The sequence below is a fragment of the Lipophrys pholis genome (genome assembly GCF_963383615.2).
Source record: "Lipophrys pholis genome assembly, chromosome: 3".
NCBI lineage: Eukaryota > Metazoa > Chordata > Actinopteri > Blenniiformes > Blenniidae > Lipophrys > Lipophrys pholis.
Window position 1 is genome coordinate 8,820,484 of NC_137627.1, and position 23,069 is coordinate 8,843,552.

Sequence of the window (23,069 nt, forward strand, 5' to 3'; positions counted from 1 at the left end):
TGTCTGCAGCGAAAAAACAAACCTGAGCTGGAATATGCGCAAATGTTCAGCTTCCTCCTAAAAACCAGTATTTGCCTTTGACGAAAAGAAGCTGAGAGTCTTGAATTCCATCAATGATCATATTTCACTCGTGAGCTCGAACGAATGACTGTTGTTTTCTTCCAACAAAGAGCCATTTTAGATTACCCTGCTATTGAAGAACAGGAATGGGAGGTTTGTCTCAGTTTAAATTCCTTTATCTTTTGTCTTGAACTTTTGCTTTGTGGGGTTTTATTGGTGTTTTTTTTTCTTCTCCTATTTGCCCTTTCAGAGCATAAAGCCTCCTGTGATCCTCGGTGTTAATGGCTTGAACATCCCGTCACACGAATTCATCATGTGACAAGTAATAAAAACATTGTGCGCGTTATAGTCAGGTGTGAAATGACATGTTGATAGAACCTGCTGTGTGAAATTCAATCAGACCGAACACAAGGTCTTGTTTTTCCTCTTTTTCTGTCAAGGATTCTCGGTGAAATAGTGATTATTCCCCTTAAGAGCAGGACAGTGACAGGCTCCTAATCGGAATCTTAGTGCAAAGGTTGACACATGTGCAGCATGTTTCAAGTATCATTTAAGTAAAAAATTGGTACATTGTTACAGTGTGACACGCAACATGGAAGACATGACCAACAAACTTGAGCACGGTGAGTGTACGCCAGTACAAACACATCAACATACCAAACAAGCACACCGTACTGCATGAAATACATAATACTACAAATAATTAATCACACAAACACAGGGCGATGGCCTTGAATTTAACAGCAAAAAGCAACATGGATTTTCCCATTTAACTTTAACTAACTTAACTTTGTCTGATCTGAAATTAACAAGGTGTTTTTGTTGCCTGAATCTGACAACACATGGGTGAGAAAGAGCTTATAAGAGCACAGCAAAACATTGTAAATCTCAGTAAACATAATATCTAACCTGCTAAATATTCATTGAACAGTAGAAAAGCGCAGTAGACTACAGTTGTAATGATACAGGATTTGTTGCCTCACTATTTTCACTATCTTGTTTTGCCACCTGTAAAGCACTTTGAATTGCACCAACCTGCACAAAAATATGAAACATAAAGAGAGCGTGATTGATATCGATTACAGATGTTTTTTTTTTTTTATGAAAATTGCTCCCATCATTACAAAGTAATTGATTTGAGGTTCAAAGAGAAAACACTTTTCCAAATACCTGACGCTCATTAACATGTACAAAGACATCATGTTCTTATACCTGACATTACAATTTCAAGATATTGTCCAATGTTGGAAACTGGTTCGTGTCACTTTGATATAGAAGAATCAAAGATATAGCTTTGAGTTTCGAACAGTAACACACGTCAAAATAAAACAGAAAATGACTCACAAAGTGATCAGATTGTTTCATAACCAATTCAAGGATGTACTCACAGAAGTTTACATTCATAACGAAGCTGTTTATCCTGTCATCATGCATCCAGACTGTAAAACCACTCTCTTTTGTCTCATTGCCTCCACTTGAGACGGTTTTCTACAGACCTTTATGCCAGTTTGTTCCTCTCATTAGTCTTAGCTGCTCTCTGTCTCTCTTATCTCCCACCATTCTGCTGTTTCCTCTCCACACGTCTCACCGGATTAAGGTAATACTCTGGCATGATTTCAGGGCACATAGGCTGAACCTGCAAAACAGCCCTGAGTCAGTGAGCTGCAGTTTAAAATATCATTACTGAGCGTCGCCGTTCCACTTTTGGACTTGACCTGCTTGTGAATTACTGTACGTGTCCAATGACTCTGATCTCTGTGATACACACACCTCTACACCTCTACACCTCTACACCCGCTGCCTCATTCTTCTTATCCTACACAAGAAAGTATGAGAGATGATCAGTGTGTGCGTGTGTGTGTGTGTGTGTGTGTGTGTGTGTGTGTGTGTGTGTGTGTGTGTGTGTGTGTGTGTGTGTGTGTGTGTGTGTGTGTGTGTGTGTGTGTGTGTGTGCGTGTGTGTGCACGCAGGGCACCGAGCCGGGGGCCTTGCTGAGTCGACCAAACAAGACACCATGTGTTTGTCAGGAGGCGACAGATGGAGGAGAGGGAGGAGAGAGGAGGAGGTGAGGGATAGAAAGTGTGGCGTGTGACGGTCAACACACGCACACACACACACATACACGCGCACACGCATGCCCACACAAAGACACACACAGCTTACCTTCAGGAGTGACAGACGAAACATCAGATCATTAAATCTCAGCTGTTGATGGCTGCTTCACACAGAACAAATCTGTGGCTCATATGTTTGACTCACAGTTTAAGTGCACAAGGCCTGTCAAAGCTTCAGACACACAAACGTGACTACATTAAACTCAACTGTATCTATGTTGGGGGACACATTTGTACAGTCATTGCTTTTATAAGTTCACAAATCTAAATCTGCAAATACAATATCCAATATGTCCATGTTGCGTAACACTGGAAATGCTATGAAGAAAATGGGATAGCAAAGAGGGCTGGGACATATCAACATTTCCTGGTTACCAGCGGGTTTTTATTGCCTGTCGCAGACAATAAACCGGGACAGCATTTACTGTATATCAGAAGAACAAATTAGCTGGCGTCCACACACAAAGTGCAGCACGAGCAACATTTGTCAAAGGACAGCAGCAGGATCATGTGTTTGACAGGCCGCTGAGGGTCGGATTAAAATCGGTTTAGCAAACTGTTACTCTGACAAACCTTGTGGAGATTCTTTACGTTTGCCTTTAGAAGTAAAGAGAAGGGCGACACGTGACGGTAATAATTCTTTTGCAAGTCTAACTTCTTCATGAAACACACCATCCGCCACCCCATTCATTCAGGAAACAGAAAATGTACAACCTTCTGCTGCAGGTTCTCCCATACATCCAACCAAGAATGGGCAGTAACATGTTAGAATTAATAGCTTACTGTAATCTGATTACTTCTTTTTTTTTGAGACTGTCTTGTAACAATGACATATCAGCAGCACGACGCCAGTGTGAACAACAGTGCAGTGATCAACATGGAGCGCAGGGGAGAGCAGGACCTGCGGCGTTCAAAGCTCAAAAGTACAAACTTTGAGTTCGACTCAGTAAAAGGTGGAAAACACATAAGCGCCGACTGTGTTGGAAGAAAACTTCATCCACAGTGAAAAATTCCCCCTCAAATGTGAGCAAGCCGCAAGAAAGCTGGCACGGGAAGGTGAAACTGAGTGAGAAAACCCCGGACGAGACCCGGAATGTGAAATATGGTGGAATGTGCAAAACAAAAATAGGTTCAACAATTTGCGTCGAGTCAGAGAATGCTTAGTTTAACTGCTGCTTGATGCAACGTGCATAAAGTTAAAGGATTGAAATGAAGTTTAAATAAAACAAGTTTAAATAAAAAGAGAGTTTCATTTGATTCAGTTTTATATGATGGAATCTGCGGAGCGACGAGAACGAGGCTGAAAGGTCTATTGCTTCACAGCGTATACAGGCTGTGCATCATGTTTTTGAAAAGTAATGAAAATTACTGAAGTAGTTACTTTTGAAAATAAGTAATCAGTGAAGTAACTGGATTATTTTCTGAGGGAAGTAATCAGGAACTAATTACTATTTCCAAGTAACTTCACCTACGCTGTTGGCTTTTCCTATGAACTTCCAAAACATGTATTTTGATTGATTAGTGCATAACAGCCCCCCAAGTGTAGAATCGAACCGGGTCTCTTCTCACTGTGAAGAGGACGCTAACCACCACACCAACAGATGCAGCAGTCGTTTGTGCGTTATGTTTGATTGGACGACGCAGTTCTTACTCGGAACCACTCAGCATGAAGTGTGACGAGTGGCGCTGTGGTGTTTTGTAGAAAATACCTGCTAGTCGACATTATCATCACTGCAGGGAAATTGCTGGTGTAATCCATGTGTAATGAAAGTGTTGTGAAAGAGAGGATTGTTGTGATTATGTTTTGTTTTGGGGTTTTTTGGAGGGGGGGGAGGGGTAATATGCATGCATCAACCACCAGGTGTTAAACACAAAGTGTAAAAGCTTCCAGTTACTGACTACCACACTGATTACGGCTGTTTCGCAAAACACTGCTGTTCTGCAACGGTGATTTATGTGAAATTATTATAACCAGAGTATAAGCATGAATGCCTCAAATGTCATGATTCAATAATTTTGTAGAACTTAGAGGAGTCACGTTTCTGTTATGGCAGCAACTGTTTTCCATTTTATTCTCCGAGAGAGCATGTATGTGACTGGAGTGTTGAGCAGTGTATGAACAATATTTGTTCACTGCAGCAGCAGTGGGATTATCTGTACCGCATGACTTTGTCAGAGGTTGCTTGTTGGCATTAACTTATTCACCTGAAGCGCTGGTGGCCTTCATTGATAATGGCGGACAATGAAGAGCGTGCACACTGGGAAAAGGCTGAGTTGTAATTTATATCATGCAAAGTGAAATAGGACTGTGCTTCCCCCCCCCCCAGCGTTCCAGCTGAGGGAAATATGAGTGATAATCTATAAGGGGGAAATAGCAACAGAGCTTTGTATGTTCTGTGTATGTGTGTGAAGAAGCAGTGGCAAGACCAGTGAACAGGTCTGTGTGAATCAGAGCAGAACAAAGATGCAGAGGAGAACAAGGTGTTTTCAAAGGGGACACACACACACACACACACACACACACACACACACACACACACACACACACACACACACACACACCCACATAGGTATGACAGCCCAACCGGCTATTACAAACTGCTCTCTTGCCCTGCGAGCGTCCGAAGTGGAGTCTGATGAATGAGCCATCAGCAGGACCGTTTATGTCGCAGCCTATCTGGAGACCAGACACCGACAAACCCAGCCAGGACGAGCACAAACACGATGGATGGACGCTGCATGCAGTATCAGGCAGGAGAGACAAATGTGACGAGAATGATGATGTAGTCATAAGACTAATGCGATTGCGATATTCAAACACAGAACCAAGTGGATATCGAGGCAGATTCTATCGAGTTGTTGCGTCACTTCTGTTTTTCTACCGTGGGTGATTGCCTATAACTTTGCTGTTCACAGCATGTTACACTGTGAAATCAGAATATGAATTCTCACATAGCGAGTAAGGCGAGCCTTCTTGAATCACAGCAGCGATATTGTCCGTTTGAGTGCAGTTGGGAGTCCTTCTGTGTGGCGTTTGTTTTTGCAGGGCTTTCCCCCTGGTACTTCAGAGAGCTTCCAGAGGCCAAAGCAAAAGGAAATGAAGAGAAATTGTGTTTTCAACGTTGCCATGAGCTTGACAATAGGATTTTTTTTTTTTTTTAAGGATTTTCAGTTTATTTAGATAAACATTAGTGTTAATTGGACCTAACATATCTGGATTGAGCAGTGTCAACACACCTTCCATGATCAGTCAAATTCACCAAATAACGCACCAAAAATGAAAGCTGCCATGCGAAGTGCTTAACACACCACTGGGAACAACTTGGGGTTTAGTGCCTTGCCCAAAGATACGTCAATGCATGGGCAAGGTGAGATGAGGAAATGAACACCCAACCCTTGGATTGGAAGACATGCTCTGTCATCTAATCTTCATACTTGAAGAAAAATAACTACAACGCATGTTTTCAGATGCACCGCAAAAATTGAAAACCTCTTTTCTATTTAAAACAAATATTGAAGGAATCCATGTGTAACTGACCTTCAGCCCCGAAATTCAACATGCAGTCACCCAGTTCTATGTGAATTAGTAACGGCTGTGTGAAGAAACATCAGCCTGCATCTCTACAGAATCTTATAGATTTTCTGGAGATTTTGGAACGATGTTGGGCACAATTTCGATATTGTCATATCACTTCAAATACCCTTCAGTTTGCTGGACCACTTATTCTTTTCGGGGTCACAAGGGGCCAAACCCAGCATGCTTCACGGGAGGCAGAGTACACGCTGTACAGGTCACCAGTGCAAACACACGGAGTTGAGAGGAAGTCTTTTCCACATTATTGGAAGCTGTCAGCGCCACATGCCAGATATAGATTACGGCTTGTTTAGCCAGGATCAAGATGTCCAGGACTATAGATCCCTCCTTTACTGTTCTTCCACTGTCACTGCAAAATGTGCTCATTACCCTGCGTCACTGAAGGTGCTGTGGTGCTTGGCACTGTGAGAGAAGTTCAGGGTTCAATTCTAAAGGCTTTCATCGTAGAGTATGCATGTTTTTCATTAATGTACTTGTTCGTAGTGCTACTCTAGTTTCCTCTTATGGCTGCCTGCTTGACTTTTTGATGAATGGAATTGTCTGTAGGTGCAAGTGTGGGACTTTCTCAACTGTTGCAGACAAAAGATGGATGGAAAAATATACTGGTTTCTCCTTGTTTGTGTGTTATCCGGTCATCGCTGTAGCCGCAAGTATAGGCTCTACTGGAAAGTCTTCTTTGAAGACTTCATTTCAACATGGGCACCGACACCTTCGACCTGCTCTTTTTGAACATTTCCAATGACAATCACAATTTCAATGGCATTCAGTTTTATTTATTTGCTCTTATAGTTTTTAACGTATGTGCATAAAAAACACTCTTCTGTCTTATTTTTAAATAATGTCATGCACATTGGATTACCTGAATACAACATGTATTCTAGAAATGAACCTCCCCAGGATTGTCTCTGATGATATTATCGTTTGTATTTGTGATTCTATCTTAACAATTTAATAATTACGTGGCAAGAAGCTGAACCGTTCTGCAAGAAATAGTATTACAATAAAACCCCAAAAGGATTTTTGTTATGTCTTACATAAACTCCCCTCCTCATTTTCTGTCTTTAAACTTTTCCTTGTTTGTAATGCTCAAGCAAATTTACCAAAAATATCCTTCTTTTTTTTTTTTTTAAAGAGCCGAGGACTGGCATAAAAAAAGAGCCGATTTCAAGGTAAAGCGAAAACTAACCCAAGCAGGCAATAAAAAAAAAACTAAATAAAGGAAAAAAAGAGTGAAGACTTGAGAACGAGGAAGAAAATTGGAGACACGCTGCAAACAAGAAGAAGAAAATGAAGGGAAAATGCAAGTGAGAAAGAGCTGGCATAAGCTGGAGGACAGAAATGAGCTCTGAGTGATACAGAACCGTGATGAATAGGAGATATATCGGCTCCTTTTGTCAGCGCTGATTACAGTGTCAAACCACAGACAGTCCTTTGTTAATCACCAAGCACGCTGGCCTTGACTATCTCTCTGCTTACTGCTGTCATTTTAACCACGACAGAAATGTCAGACAATTATTTTCACACACTCGGGCTTATTTTCAGCGCGATTGTTTATCTCTGCTTATAATGTGTGGGTAAATTGGCTCTGGGAGATGTTTTGTTTTCCTTTTTCTGGCGCACACACACACACACACACACACACACACACACTGAATGTGTGCACAGGTTTTTTTTGCCATTTTTCGTCACTAATCGCTGAAATGACGGCAAATGAGTTCCTGACAGGCGTGAAAACACGAGCGGACAAATGAAGCTTTCCACTCCTGCTGTTCAAAAACTATTTTGTACAAGCAGCATCGCATGGCAACGGAAAGCCGCACTCTTTGCTCAGTGTTTTAATTACACTATTATTTTGTTTTGCCACTTTTTCTTTTCCTCTTTCCATTTCCTCTGGGACTGCCGTGTCATGCGTAACATTTGAGGTAAATCAATTTCCTCCTTTTCCCCGTTTGCTTGGTTGACTAGGATGTCAACTGATTGCCGGTTGCTTCACAGTTGTTAGGAAATACATTAGTGACGGCAAGAGGACGGGAGATGGCAAATGACACGTTAATACACGACACAACAATAACGAGTGCCACTGTTTGGCGTTAACACCTGTACCATACATTAACACAAAATACTGACAATTCAATGAACAATAAACCTCGACATCAACTGTCAACTGATATCTTAGCAGTGGAGACTGAAGAGAGGTGCAGTGATCTGGAAACCTCTAACAGCACGTCTTATTCAAGTACTTTCCGATAAGCTTAACCCTTCAATGGGTACGCGATCAGAAATGGGAACTTGTGCGTCTCTTTGTTTCCGGGTCAACTAACAATGGTAAAGTTAAGAAAATATTGGAAATATAGCAAATTATATCACATTCTTATTATTATTTTCACTCTGACATAACAGGTCCTCCTTAAGATAGCTGGTGAAGTGCATGTAAAACAGAGACATGCTTGCCCCCAGATGTTTACAAGAGAACATGTGTCTGCAGGACAACAACCAGCAGTGACATGTTTGATCCACACTCAGACACAGAAGCTATAATACGCATACGACTATTTAATGAAGAAAAATGACAGGCTTTTTCACCAGACATAACAGGCTAAGTATCAGACTGCCTTTCCAAATTACTTTTGTAAAATTCAAGACAATTAATGACATCAAGACCTCAATCTGGATGAAATCCCAACTGTTCAGAGACCAGAGGATGTTCATGTGCTTATTGGTATCCAATGTTATTAGAAAGAAGGCAAACCACACAAGATATTTTATGAACGAGAAATTGTGAAATGTGTGGTTTACCTGTATTTACAATAGGCTTGCTTGTGTACTCGGCACATGACGGTGAATCTTTGAACGGATTGCAAAGACTTGCAGCATCAACATTTTCAATAAGGGTTGCCTCTAATGTCGAGATCAACAGTAACTGAAAATGTTCCATGGTTAATCTTTAACAAACCCCAAACATTCACTTCAGGCTTTTATCTTTAGGGCTGGAAACAAGCAGTACAGGAGCTAAAGCAATCCAAAAGGTTATCTTTTATAGAGCATGGAACGGCGACATAACCGCCCGGGACTGGTTTCACAAAGATATCAGCATTTCGTTTTAGTGATACCGATCTAATTAAATGTCTATCATTGGTTTCCATCCAACCATGGGCAAATGAGAGAAAGGCAGTTGTAGGATCCACATCAACAGTCGGCTCAGTAAGAATCTCGGCGACCATTACACAGTGGAGATTAGCAGCAGTAAGGAAAATGACCTTACATCTGTGTTAAACACAATGACACACAGTTAACCTTATAGGTGAGATTTGACTGGGTTCATTTGAGGAGATGATAATGTTTTGAGGTTGATCACAGGAGAAGAGTCTCAGTCAGGGATGTAACTAAGAATCTGGTGGTTACTCAAAGCTCCACTGTTTCTCTGTGGAGAGAGGAGAACCTTCCAGACAGGCAGTTTGGAAGAAACCAGCTGTGGCTCCTCACGAGGCCTTTTATCATCCCTAGAGCGAAGCATGGTGGTGGCAGCATCATGCTGTGAGGTTTTTTTAGTGGCAGAAACTGGGAGACTAGTCAGGATAGAGGGGAAGATGAAGTCAGGATTGTATAGAGACCTCTTTGATGAAAACCTCCTCCAGAGAGCACTTGACCTCAGACTGAGGTCACGGCTCATCTTTCTGCAGGACAACGACCCAAAGAACACATCCAAGATCCCAAAGGAGGCTTCGGGAAAACTCAGTGAAACCCTGAGTGGCACAGCCTGAGCCCAGACTTGAATCTGATTGAAAATCTCTGGAGAGATCTGAAAATGGCTGTGCCAACACATCAGACCTGATGGAGCCTGAGACAAATCAGGAATTGGCAATACTGCTCGAAGCCAGACGTCATTATGGGTTATTGGATGTAGAATTCTGAGGAGAAACATGAATTTAATCCATTTTGGAAAAAGGCTCTAAAGGTTTAATTTCTCACCAAAAGGGGGAAAGTGAGAAGCACAATCAATACTTCCCGGATGCACTGTATATTTATTGTTATTATTGTATTAATAAATACATTGATTAAATGTGTAAACAATTAAAAGTGGAATTAAATATACAAATATGTCATTAAATGTACCGTTAATTCATTAAAAATACCAATTAATTCTATCCAAAACATATTTAATATATTAATCAAACATATTTGATTATTTCACTATTCAATTAATTATTTCATGGTCCGGGTGTTGCACAGCTTCATGAATTTATTTTATGGGACATGTTAGTGTGCGGCACCTGGGATACGCGACTACGCTGAATGTTTACCTCACGTGCAGAATTTAGGAAATAAAAGTTACACACCTGTTGGGTGGAAAACAAGACAAGTCTGGAGTTTTACTGAGTCAGGAGCAGACATTAACATCTGGCGCCACGCAGTGGATCACAATCCGTTCACAAGCTCTGCATCAATACATTATCAGGAGAACCAATCGCGTTTAAAATTTATGTTTATGTATGTTTACATTATTAAATATGTTTTACATTAAATTAATTGGTATTTTAATGAATTAATGACATTTAATGACACATTTATACATTTTATTTCAATTTTAATTAATGACAAATTTAATTAATTGCTCAATGGTGTATTTATTTATTTAATCGTGGCACATTTTGTCCTCCATATATTCTATCAAAGAGCATGTAATATTTTAATCAATCCCCTGAAATTGACTACGACCTTCATTCACCAGTTTTTATCAAAACTGTACAAAAAAACCTCTGATCTCACTCTTCATACTATTATCAACATTATTTCTCTGGATCATTTTCTGATGAAGACGTTCTTCGGTTCCAGACTGTTTGTGTAGGTGACAGGTGAGTCCAGATTCAGTGACAACCTGCTTTAACAAAGGTTTTCATTTTAGAGCATCAATTTAAAAATGAAATTTCAGTCAAGTTTTGGAACTAAAACCAGTTAAATTGTCTTCTCCGCATAAGCAGATATTTACCATATTAACCTCTTGATGGTCCATCAACTACACACGCGAGACCTGCCTTTTTCCTCCGACGAGACAAAAATACACAAAGTTCCCATCATCATCATCACTGAACACGTGCAAAGCAATGATAGTACACTTCATGACCAGTGCAGAAACCATAACAACCATGACTATTTTTCACTGTGTCAATCATCACACACACTTTCAGAAGTTGATGCGGACCTCGCTGTACATTCAGCTTTTCATCTATTGTCACAAGTAATTTGATATTGTGGTGACCTCGGGGAAATTGACAAGATCTATCAAAGCAAGCCATTACTATTTGTGCTCTTAGTGACGGTCTAGGGGCCAAACAGGCAAGGACAGGCTGAGGCCGTATCTGCAGGTTGCTCATATGGAGATGAATTATTCGTTGGGAGAGAAAATTGGGTTTGAGTTCAGCTCTGCCAGAGCGAGACGGGGTCTTGTTCCCTGCCTCTGATGCACACACAGAATAGATGCGCTGCTGCAAGAGTGTGTGTGTGTGTGTGTGTGTGTGTGTGTGTGTGTGTGTGTGTGTGTGTGTGTGCGCAGTGGTCAAACCAAATGCTGTTTTCCTTATAGATTTTTAAATCCACTTATGATTAGGAGAAAAATAAAAAGGTGAGTCGATAAAACTAATTTGAGTGCTGAGAGATGAGATGATGTGAATGGGGGGGGGAGGAAAAAAGAATCGGAAACTCTGAAAAGCTTCTGAATGACTGGATGGACCTGAGACGTCAGTAGCCAGGCGCTGGACCATCTGTGGGCAGCTTTTATGTGGACGCTGGCGGATGACCTGGCTGTTACAGAGGAAGCAGTGCCCCCTTTCTAAACCACACTTTTATCCACAGAGGTCACCCTTTTACAAGTGAGAGTGTGGAGGTGGGAAAAAAAAAAAAAAAAAACATCTTTCACGACTCCCTGACCACCCCCACCCCACACACACACACACACACACCTCGCCCTCTTTGTCATTTTCGTCTGCCCGTCGCCATCAACAGCAAATCTTTCCCCAAGAGAAAACCCTTGTTTTTCACTTCCATTCATCATTTTTTGACCTCAATTTCTTATTTTTAAATTAAGAACATTTCTGTGTGTGTGTGTGTGTGTGTGTGTACACACCACAGAGCTAGAAAGGATAAAAAATAAAAAATTCATGCAATCAGGAAAGGATCTCTGTTCACTGCTCTGTTATTGTCACCTCTGCTCTTTTCTTCCACCCTTGATCCCTTTTTTCCACAGCTCCACACCACGCACAGGCTACTTGCATCCTTTTCACTCTTTCTCCTCTTCATTTCAGTGGGTCCTCGTCCTCCTTTCAGATGCCCAAGGAGATGGACTATAATTTGCCACAAGCTTATGTCAAGTATTTCTGTACAAATCAGCCACAGAAGCAGCCTCGTAGCACAATTCAAAAACATCGACGGCAACCCTGCCAGGACTCATTCGTTTTGGGAAGAACTCCCAGCGACTCAACAACATGGAGACGACAAGGACATCAGGTTTATTTTGGGTTTAATAATGAACTGAGTGATTCTTTAACACACAAATAGATGGCATCCCAGAAAAAAAAAGAATTATTTTACGTTTCATGTACTGGAGGACAGCACCTCATATTTCCTAGAGACACACAATCTCAAGAAACAGAAAAACAGCCCTAAAAAGAATTTTATGACTGACTTTTTGATTGACAAAACAGATCAAAAATCTAAATATACCAGTTTGTGTCACAAATGTAAAATATCTAAACGTTTCAAGGATGGAATTAACACATTTAAAAAAAAAAAAAGCATTATAGATTTTTCAAGTGTGTTTTCTTCATAAAATTTATATATATTTAAAGACAGCTAATGTCTATCCAGATTAAAAGTGAATTATAAAATTGTGCTTCATCATGGCTTCATCAAATTCAGATTTTACTGTATTTGAATCATTCCGAGAAAATTATTTGATGGCTCTTTGGTAATTTACTTGTCCAGATTCGTGTGAGAATATCCCCAAATTTCACTTTCATTGAGGAAATTTGTAAATTGCTATAATGACACAAACTTCGCTCATGATTCTGTTTTTGTCTTTGCCGACAAACATACGTGCGGTATATCTCTTAAGGAAGAGGAATGTGTATTTTGCAGGACTGACACTGATGTAACTATGAGGTGAGTTTGGATGCTTGCAGAATCAATCTCTGTACATCTTCATCCTCGAAGGGAGCCAGCGAGAGCAGCAGTTCTGAAGAAACCCACAGCACAAGAACGGGTACATCCTCTGATCCTCTCACCTCCGATCAGTCTCAACTCCTACGTGTGTGTGTGTGTGTGTGTGTGTGTGTGTGTGTGTGTGTGTGTGTGTGTGTGTGTGTGTGTGTGTGTGTGTGTGTGTGTGTGTGTGTGTGTGTGTGTGTGTGTGTGTGTGTGTGTGTGTGTGTGTGTGTGTGTGTGTGTGTGTGTGTGTGTGTGTGTGTTTACCCTTTCTCCGCAGCTTGTCGCTCAGGGAGCTCTCCTCCTCTAAATAGGTGAGGGTCTGTTTTATGAGCCCTTAACAGCCAGCACTCAGGCCAGATGGTGCGCTTATCAGCTACTCTGTGCATCTGAGTGTGCCAGTGTTTGTGTGCGTAGCATCAGGAAAAGGGAAAGAAGTAAATATTTGTCAAAAGCAAAGAGGCAGCTGCGTTGTCTGGGGGACTCAAGAGTAGCAAGACTGTCACTTTAACAAGCGGAGCACACATGCAGTGACACTCGTGGCAACAGGCTGAAAGACAGAAAAGCAACAATGATGTTTTCCGTATGTTTTTTTTGTTTGTTTTTTTATGTGTCTCTAACACTAATAGGTAAGCTTTAAATAAAACAGTTCCTGCCCAGAGTCGTTTAAACAAATGTTAAAGTACTGAAACCACACACACACACACACACACGCACAGAGTAATACGCTATAGACATCAACAATGGCGAGTACACGGATATTCCTATGGAGAGATGAAGAAGGCGGATTGTTATTGCGAGCAACTCTCCACTGTAAAGCCACCGAGTCCCAGGGGAGTATGGACTGGGTGTCATGACACTCTGGAGGCTGCCATTGTTGTTATTGTCCGTCTACTTGTGCATGTGCAGCAGAACTATTTACTACGGCCGTGGTGCACTCGCACAGTAGAAAATTCTGAAAGGTTGCGTCTTCTCCCTTTTTACACAGAGACGGAGTGTTCAAGGTTTAAGAAGCTTCCAAGAAGGTGTATTTTCAGTGGCTCTGAGCATCGCTCCCTGTGCTTGTGTCATTGTTGTTGTTGTGCAATTCTTGTGCCAAGTATTGATAATATTAATATTGTACTTATATACAATTTTTCTGTCCTCTCTATGCTCATATCATTATTGGTACGAACATATTGTATCATTCTCTTTTAATTTTAAAATGTTCTTTTTTTTTTAATGTTCAAAATAAAGATATATATACTGTACCATACCACAGAAAAACCTCCATTATTACCATGTCTGAATAAACTTGTGAGGGACTGGAGAAAATGAAAACAAGAAAAGGCTAATTGTGGGTAAAAAGCACAGCAACCAGAGGAACACGAACACAGAATGTTCAGGAAGAGCTGCTGGTAAAGGATTATTGACAGAACATAGAAAAAATGAATGCAACTTATATTACACCAGTCTGACTTATGTTCTTTTTCCTCATCTTTACAATTTTCAACATAATTTATATTCAGGCGTGATTTATATTCTGGAAAATTTGCCGATTCAAATACGATGAATTAAAAGCTTACACAGTATATTAGATTACACCTTCTTTTACTGTTCACATCAAAGAATCATGACCCAAACATGATCAACACACTACCTGCTACAGCTTGTACAACTTGAAATCACACTGAACTGGTACACTGACAAACAAAACACAGACAAATGTATACTGAACTGAAAGGAGAAGTCCGGGTCAAACTGTACCTGCAAAAATGCGTGCATGTTGTAGTAAATTACAATTATAAATATTTGGTTCTGGTAAAACTGTTAAGCAAGACAGTGAGAAATATTAAGCACATGAATATAAGGTCTCCCAGTCCATCGATCACTTTATTTAAAAAAAAACCAAAAAAAAAAACGCTATTAAAAATATAGTTTGAGACAAAACTTTGTATTGGAGAAAAAAGTTCTGTCACTTTTTTAAACAAAAATCAAGTACTGAGATCTTGATGCCGTCCTATGAGGAACTATAAACTCCTGGAAAGGTGTCGAGACATTTTTGGAAACTCCTGTGCCGATTCTGTCACAACTAATTGCAGCCCAGTGAAATATTGGTTTTTGGACTCTGGGTGCAATATTCATCGCGATAAATCTTTTGCAAAATAAATTTTAAAAAAGACTGAGATGCAATAAATACTTAAATGCAGGGTGCATTCATGCTCTGCATGTCAACATATAAAGCCCATTAGATGTCGGCCTGGAGCCCAGATTGTGTTGAGAACCGCTCATATTTCTTTTCATTAATTCAACATCACACCTTGTGCCAACAGGCCAGAAGTCAGAAGCACAAAGGAACAATAATAAAAGAGAAAATGGCCAAACACAAAGTCAATAAACTGCTCAACTCCTGAAGCACTGCTGGTGGGAACCGCAAACAGACAATAAATCGAAAAAATGTTCAACATATGTTTGATAACTTGCAGCCTAATTTAGGACGGCCGCCACGCTACAAGAGAGTTCTTGATTTGACTCAACTGGGAGGAACCTGCTGCTTCTACCTGCGCCTGCTGGGGTTTTCTCCACGTACCCCAGGAAACACTAAACATTTTTCAGTAATTCAAAATGTCCCGAGGTGTGAACATGTGGGTGACTGGAGACCTGTGTATATTTCTACCTCTCCTTTCACAATGGATGGGATAAGCCGTCACCATTTGCAAACCCTAGTAGTCGATATAAAATAGAAGATAGGATGGACGCAATTGTATTTACATATGAGCTAAAGAACACTGATGTTATCAGCGCAGGCTCATGTAAATACTTCACACAAAAGAAGCTTTCTGAAAACTTCGATTTGCCACCGATGCCCAAAGAACATCAACCCAAACAAGTAGAAACTCATTTCCTCGCACATACCAGAGACATTTAAATGAATAGTCATTACCAGCGGCTTGTCCAGGTCGAACCTGCACCTTGGCAAATGTAAGCTCATATCGGCTCCGACCGGCCTACAAGATGGACGAGTAGTATTGATGGATGGATGAGTTGGATTATACTATTCAACCCGTTTGACACAGTGTTTGAAAGAAATGCGGAAAAGTATTAAAACGAAACAAAATCCGAGCTTTCAGATAGAATACATCAATAAATCACTGACGTTGTCAATTCACTTGAAAGTCCATTTATAACATAATAACTGCGGCAAAGAAATGATGGAATCCCCCCGTCTTGGAGGATGTTCATTCAGTTCAGTTTACAAAGTTCCACTGAGATTCATGAAGACGTCATGCCTGAAGAAAACATGCAAATTCCCACAGTCATTGACGATGTGGGGCTGCGTGTCGGGCGTAGACGCTGAAGGGATGGCCGTCATTACATCTTCACTAAATGCACAACTTTACGTTGACATTTTGGACGGTTTTTCCCTCTTCCATCGGTTGAAGGGATGTTTGGGGATGACGATACATCTTGTCAAAAAACTTAACACATAATGTAAATGTCATGGCCTGTCTAAAAGTTCAGTTTGCTATACGGACAATAAAAAACAAGAGTCACGACTTCACCCAACTCACAGCTTGTCGTCTTCCAGGACACTATTAAATCTATATGTTTTAAAGGCCAAATCGACGCTGATCCCCACTTTGCTTCTTTATCACACTGATATATTTAGTGAAATGTAAGATTCAAAACAAACCGTTAATAAAATTGAGGCGCTCGTCCCATAGCATCACTGCAGTGTGTTTATCATTATGTCCAGCTCTTCAGTGGCTTTAAGGACATTGTGCATGAAATGCTGGAGTTTCATTCATCTGACGTTCAGGCAAAAGTCCAAATAAAAGTTAATATCATAATGATGCTGCTGATGGGTTGAATGTGTAATTAAGAGTTTTTGAATTCACTATGTGAACCTAAACAACAATAATTCATTCATTCATTCATTCATTCATTTTCTTCCGCTTATCCGTTTCCGGGTCGCGGGGGTGACAGTCTGAGCACCGTCACCCAGATCACATCGCACCATTTAAGAACCTTCCTGCAGGTGGTGAGCCCACGGGAAGGTGGCGCCCGGCGTGGGACACGCCTCACGTCTCATGCGCTACCAACTGAGCTAGCCGGGGGGACAATAATAATATATACTTTTATTAACAGGATCTTGGTATTGAAATTTTTATTTTTTCCCCTCACTAATCAACAGCTTTTTAAGATTGTGCTGAGGTTTAGAGAGGTCTTTTCCTTTTCAGTGCCAGTTTTGAGAAGGTTTTTTTGGCAGAGCTGTTAATAGAAACTTTGAGAATGTGTGAGAAACTATGAGCGGCTGAAATGCATTATCACACCCTGTTTTTATACTGAGGTGGCAGGGCTAAGACAATCGGTAAAAACGATGGTGTTAATATAAGACAAACCCAAGTAAAATGTAAAAAAAAACCTAAACAAACAATAAGTCAGGTTAATTTGAAAAAAATAGATTGATGTTTAACTTCTTTTTAATGATGGAAACGCGGGATGACCAATCTTCTCCTACCGAGACAATATAAGGTCCTTTGTCCTTTACCCTCCCACTGAATGCATTACCTGAGTGCAGCCTACACCACTCTACATACCTCAACCATTAAATCGGTTTTAACCTTGCTCCGAGCTTTTACCCGCTCGTCTGCCACGACTGCCAGCAACAGTGAGATGATGATCCTTGAATAGAGATGAACCTTCATTCCATACCTGTAAATCTTTTTGCCATTTCAACAAAATGATACTTCTTCAAGTAAAAACCACATAACTGTTATATTGTGCATCGTGTCTTCTCTTGATCCACCGCATGAAACGTCCTGCAGTCGCTTTCAGCGACGACCAGCAGAGCAGGTCAGACTTCCCAATGGTTCTGTTTTGATACTCTGGCAATGAAGTCTGTCCACGAGGCGAGACAACCAGGGCCAGTCACCATGGTAATGAACCATAGTTGGACCATCCCTCAGGTGATCATTGGTTCTTGCTACCATGGCAACAGCCGTAGCTCCCTATAGGCCGTTGCATAGCGTACGGCTGGATAAATAAATGCAGCGATCTTGTCTCGCTGTGGTAACCTATAGACAGACGCCAGCTTGTTAGGGTCGAGCTTCTTATTCCTCCAAGTGTGTGGTGGGAAAAAGCTAAAAAAATATATATATATCAAGCTTGACAAAGAAAATGCATGAAAATAAGATTATCAATGCATCAGCTTGCATTTCTTCAATGGTTTTTTACCTCGATGATGTTTCACACATGAACACCAGTGACGGTGTGCTTCTCTCCCTCTCAGCTTCAACAGGTAGACACGTAACAGGTGGAACTGCAGTCAACATGGATTTAACGAGGCCAATCAGAGAGAAATTGCTCCATCTAGTGAACATCGCGCCACAATTCAGCCGCTTCTGTTGCAGCGCGCTGATGTTTTAAGTTTCCCCGCTCAACTCACCGGTTTGAGACAAACACGTGGAGGTGGCTCCCCCTTGTGGCTCAAAACGGAGTTTTAATTACTCTATTTATGCGAGTAAACTGTTCTAAATGTATTTATAGCCACACGCACACCAAAGCAAGATTTTTTTATCATCTAAGTACAGTCATACACTGACGAGGAGAAAACTATTGTCAGTGTATCATAATCAGCTGCAATGTGAAGGTTAGACAATAATAAATGTACCTGAAAAATTACTTCTTTTTTTTTTTATACCAGCTCCTCCTACTGGACCTGCTTCAGCTGTGATTGCACTTTGCTCTGTCATGTTTATTTGTTCTGTGTTTTTTTGTTTTTTTTATTGTGGTTGTTGTTTATAATTTAATTTGTGCCCACACGTCCAACATAAACTTTTCCATTCAATTCAATTCAATGTTTTTTTTGTCAAAATTTCATAGTTTTGTATTCTATTGCTCTTTGGCTTGAACTGGGTTCGGCCCACCTCATGAATAAGCATGCATTGATATTGATATGCTAAGTTTCCTTGAACACTTTAACGGTAGAAAGATCAACAGATAAACAGAAAAACAGATTTTCCCACAGCGCTTTGTCGTCACTGGAATTAGAGGTGTGAGAGGAGAGGAAGTGCTACATCCTCACCCTGCGCTCTTGAGGAAGGGTGGAGTCCTACCACTTCCCACATTGCACAGGAACAAATACATCTGCAACCAACCCCGCAGTCAGGGCTTCTATCAAGTTTCTCACAGTCTCTGAGGCAGAGAGAAACAAATACACAAGCAAGGCTCGAAGCCACATTGTTCTCAAAGTGAAATGAAACCGTGCTAAATGTGGTTCCTTTTAAATCTGGACTCCACATTAACCCCAGCTGAGAGTCACACTCACCCTCACTGGCTGCAAGCTGCCGTCCTCTTATCATTGATCCTCATTGTGGGCTTATATTAGGTTGGGTAACAGACTGTAACTGTGTACACTACATCAACAAGCGCTTCCAATAAGCACAACACAATAAAGCCGACAGCTCATTAAGATGGCACACAGCCTCCCGGTGACTAATCATTGCTGCCCGTCCTCATGCTGCAGAACAAAGCCCCGAGCGTTAATAAGCCATCACCTAAAGTAAATATGATACCAGCAGAGATTCAATCTCATGTTTGTCCGGTGGCCACAACTCGCTGCAATATAGAAGCACCAGGAGATAAAGTAAATGCCAGGCTACAGAAATAGCAGCAACACATTTGCTCTTTTCCATGATGTTGGGAGACAGATAACATTTACACCTGGTCCCCCCCCCCTAAAAAAAAGAAACGAGGTTAGAGCACAATGAATGGAGGGTATGTTTTTATTTTAAGAAGGCGCCTCCCATTCAACACATAGCTTGTTTGTTTGTTTTTTTGAAACGCTGCTCTTTTACATAGACATTGTTCATGTTTTTTCCAAAAACTAATTTCAACTGAAGTGCAACAGTAAACTGTACTTAGACGCAATACCGGGTGGGCAACAATTTGTCAGCTCTGAAGTCAAACTTTTATGAATATAATTTGCATACATAAAATGAAACATGATAGAATAATTTCTAGAATCTAGAAAAGATGGGGGGGAAAATGCTGAAATGTTTTGGTTGCAGAGGGGGGCCAGTGGCGTTTGACAGAGCCAGTCTTTGGGGGTCGTGGGGCTCCAAGGAGTAAAGGTTCCCATCCCCTGCGCTAACATGAAGCGGCTCGCTCTCAGCTCCATTCCAAGAGAGAAGAAGAGAGTTCAGGCGAGAAGAACAGAAAACAAGAGGGGGAAGGAAATATAAAGTGCGGAGTATCAGTGTCTAATTAGCAGCAGCTGGCTGCAGACGCTCTGGCACATGAACGTTAACGTCCAGACAGAGGAGCCAACCAGACAGCTGGTCTGCTTGAAAGTCCAGCAGGTAAAACAATCTGGAAGCGAGCCTGGGAGACAAGCAGACAAATAATTTGTTTGTTTGTTTATTGTCTTACAGTGTTGAAGCCTTAAGGAAAACAGAGATTGGTTTTACTGAGAAAGCGGCTTGTTTTCACTTTGTCGTTCCCTCTGCCTATGAGATCAAAACACCACAAAGCTTCCCTGGAAACACAATGATTAGTCCTTGAGACTGATGCCGCTGTATTCATGCCATGAATCCACCTCACCGCAGACCAAAGCAATCATCTGCTCTCTGCCAGGCACTGTGACGAACAGCTGTATGGCTGGAGCTCCTCGTATCCGAAAGTAACACTGTTCTGTTAGAAGCTGCTCCAACTCTTCCCACTGGTCTGAATTCAATGCAATCACGGCTACTTTTTTTTTTTTTACCCACCACATTGATTGATTCCTTGCCATGCCCTACTGGGATGTAAGACAGTTTCCCTGCAATACGGTGTGAGATCAGCGACACTGCCGCGCTGAAAACACAATGATTTCACTAGTTTGTGTCCACTTGAAACAGCAGCTCTAACGAGACCGACGCTGAAATCTATCTTTCTCATGATGCATCAAGCGTCAAAAGGAGCAACTGATAAAAGCAAGAAAAACATATGGCATTTTTATATTGCAACACACATGGGTAGTAGACAGTAGTTACTCACCACAGTTTGCGCGGCATGGTTAAACAGTATTGCAAAAATGATCGGGTGCAATGTTGTCCCCTTCCAGCTCGCTCTCTCTCTCTCTCCACTTGTAATACTCACTCAACCCTCACCACCACTTCAAGACTAAACAGATGCATGTGTTTGGTCAGACAGTCTCGCTCTCTCTCTCTCTCACACACACACAGGTTATATTGACACACGGGTTTGATTATGCGGTTATTAATGAGGCGCTGAGTGCACGGCAAAGGTGGAAAGATCCTTTTGTAGTAACCATGAGCGGAGGTACAGCAGAGAGACGGCGGGGATTAATGATAGAGGAGACGGGGACAGAAGGAGGTTGTGTTTGGTTGGAGGATGAGGGGGAATAAAAAGCACATCGTGAACCCAGAGTAGGCAGGCCGGGGAAAGGAGAAGAAAATAGAAAGCTGGGGGATAAAAACCTCACACCTGCTGCCCCTGCAGCTGCAGCTGCAAACTTTGAAGTGAGCGATCCATCTGATGCCTTTTTGTTCCTCTGGTCCTCCGCTACACTATTTGTAACTCCCTTCTCTCATTTTGGATTTATTTCTACTTTATGTTCACATGTTCAAAAACTACCAAGTCAACAAAACACTCCAAAAGACATAAATTGGCTTTATAACAAGCGGTGAGTTTACAATGTGACTCATGATGAATGCATTGAAAAAGAAATGTGTCATAAGTTATATTTTTATATTTTTAGTGGGGGGGTATCTGCAAATGATGGTTATCAGCCCTTACATCATGATCACTTACAGGTGAAGTGAATAACAGTGATTATCTCTATATTGGTGCGTTTCTTAGCGAGTGGGATATACTGGCCAGCAAGTCGAAAAATGAGCCATTATATGGATTTTACTCAATTTGAGTGAATATGACAAGGGCCCGATTGGGATGGCGAGAGGACTGGACCATAGCATCGCCACGTTACCGCTGTTGCAGGGCGTTCTGCGGTGGTCCGACGAAACGGGAAGCAGTGAACCACTGACAGGGTCATGGGTGACCAAGGCTTATCAGTACACAGCTGAGGGAAGACTGAGACCATGTGGTCTGATCCGAACCACAAGCTGCTGCAGCTGAAACTGCTGCATGATGGTTCGGATTGAAATGAGTCCATATGCAGATCGTATCCCATTTTGCTCTGGTGTACTGTATATAGAAGGTGTGTAAATGTCAAACATAGGTCACTTTTATTTCAAAGACACGTCACAATAAGCACTCACCACATCTGGAATGTTTACGTAACAAACAAAAGGAAATATTGTGTTTTGTTTTCTCGCACCTTTTGTTTCGTACACCCACAGTGCATCTAACACACGGTACATCTAATACCGCTGGATCAAACAACCACACACACGCTTGTGTACAGAATTTGCCACTATCCAGCGTCGAGCAGCAGCAGCAGCTCCAGCAGGAGTCACGACTCACTCATTCATATTCAGAGCCACTCCAGAGCAGACGGTCTAATGACACCTGGCTACACAGGGACCGTGTGTGTGTGTGTGTGTGTGTGTGTGTGTGTGTGTGTGTGTGTGTGTGTGTGTGTGTGTGTGTGTGTGTGTGTGTGTGTGTGTGTGTGTGTGTGTGTGTGTGTGTGTGTGTGTGTGTGTGTGTCAGAGCACCACAAGCAGGAGACAAATCTGAATGCATGCTGCACACTGACCTGGTTTGTATTATTTATACACAAAGGAACACTGCTGACTTACAAATCTACCTTGTTTAGACTTTTACCATCACAGCACAGTCAGTAGTTTGACTTTGACTTTCACCAACATAAACTTTTATGTAAATTACCCTGATAGGCACAGTGATAACAGAAGCTTTAATGCAGTTCCTCTCAAAATTAGATTTACACATTTATGTCAGCTCTGCTTTCTAACCCGCTGTAAGGGAATCATCTCTTCCCATCACTATCGCAGGTATAATGAGAATACTGAGGCCCACCTTTATCTTATCGTTGACTCAATACACAAAGATGAAAATATATAGCCACTGGCAGGAAGCATTAATTACTGCAGCTTATTTTCATTCACATTCAGTCAATAATAAACATGCACATGGTA

At 41.3% G+C, this 23,069-nt stretch overlaps 1 protein-coding gene across 8 annotated transcripts in view; it reads right to left on the reverse strand.

Annotated features, from left to right (window-relative positions):
• The window catches only part of rap1gap2a (RAP1 GTPase activating protein 2a), a 95,465-nt gene that overhangs the window by 55,669 nt on the left and 16,727 nt on the right, over positions 1–23,069 (reverse strand). Inside the window, exon 1 of one of the 8 annotated variants that reach the window (XM_080459652.1) lies at positions 1,557–1,659. The exons of 5 other annotated variants lie outside the window; for them this stretch is intronic. The gene's annotated coding sequence lies outside the window, so the exon portion shown is untranslated. Of the gene's footprint in view, positions 1–1,448; positions 1,660–23,069 lie in introns of those variants that run through there. 2 more of the 8 variants (XM_080459638.1, XM_080459653.1) reach the window with 2 other exon arrangements.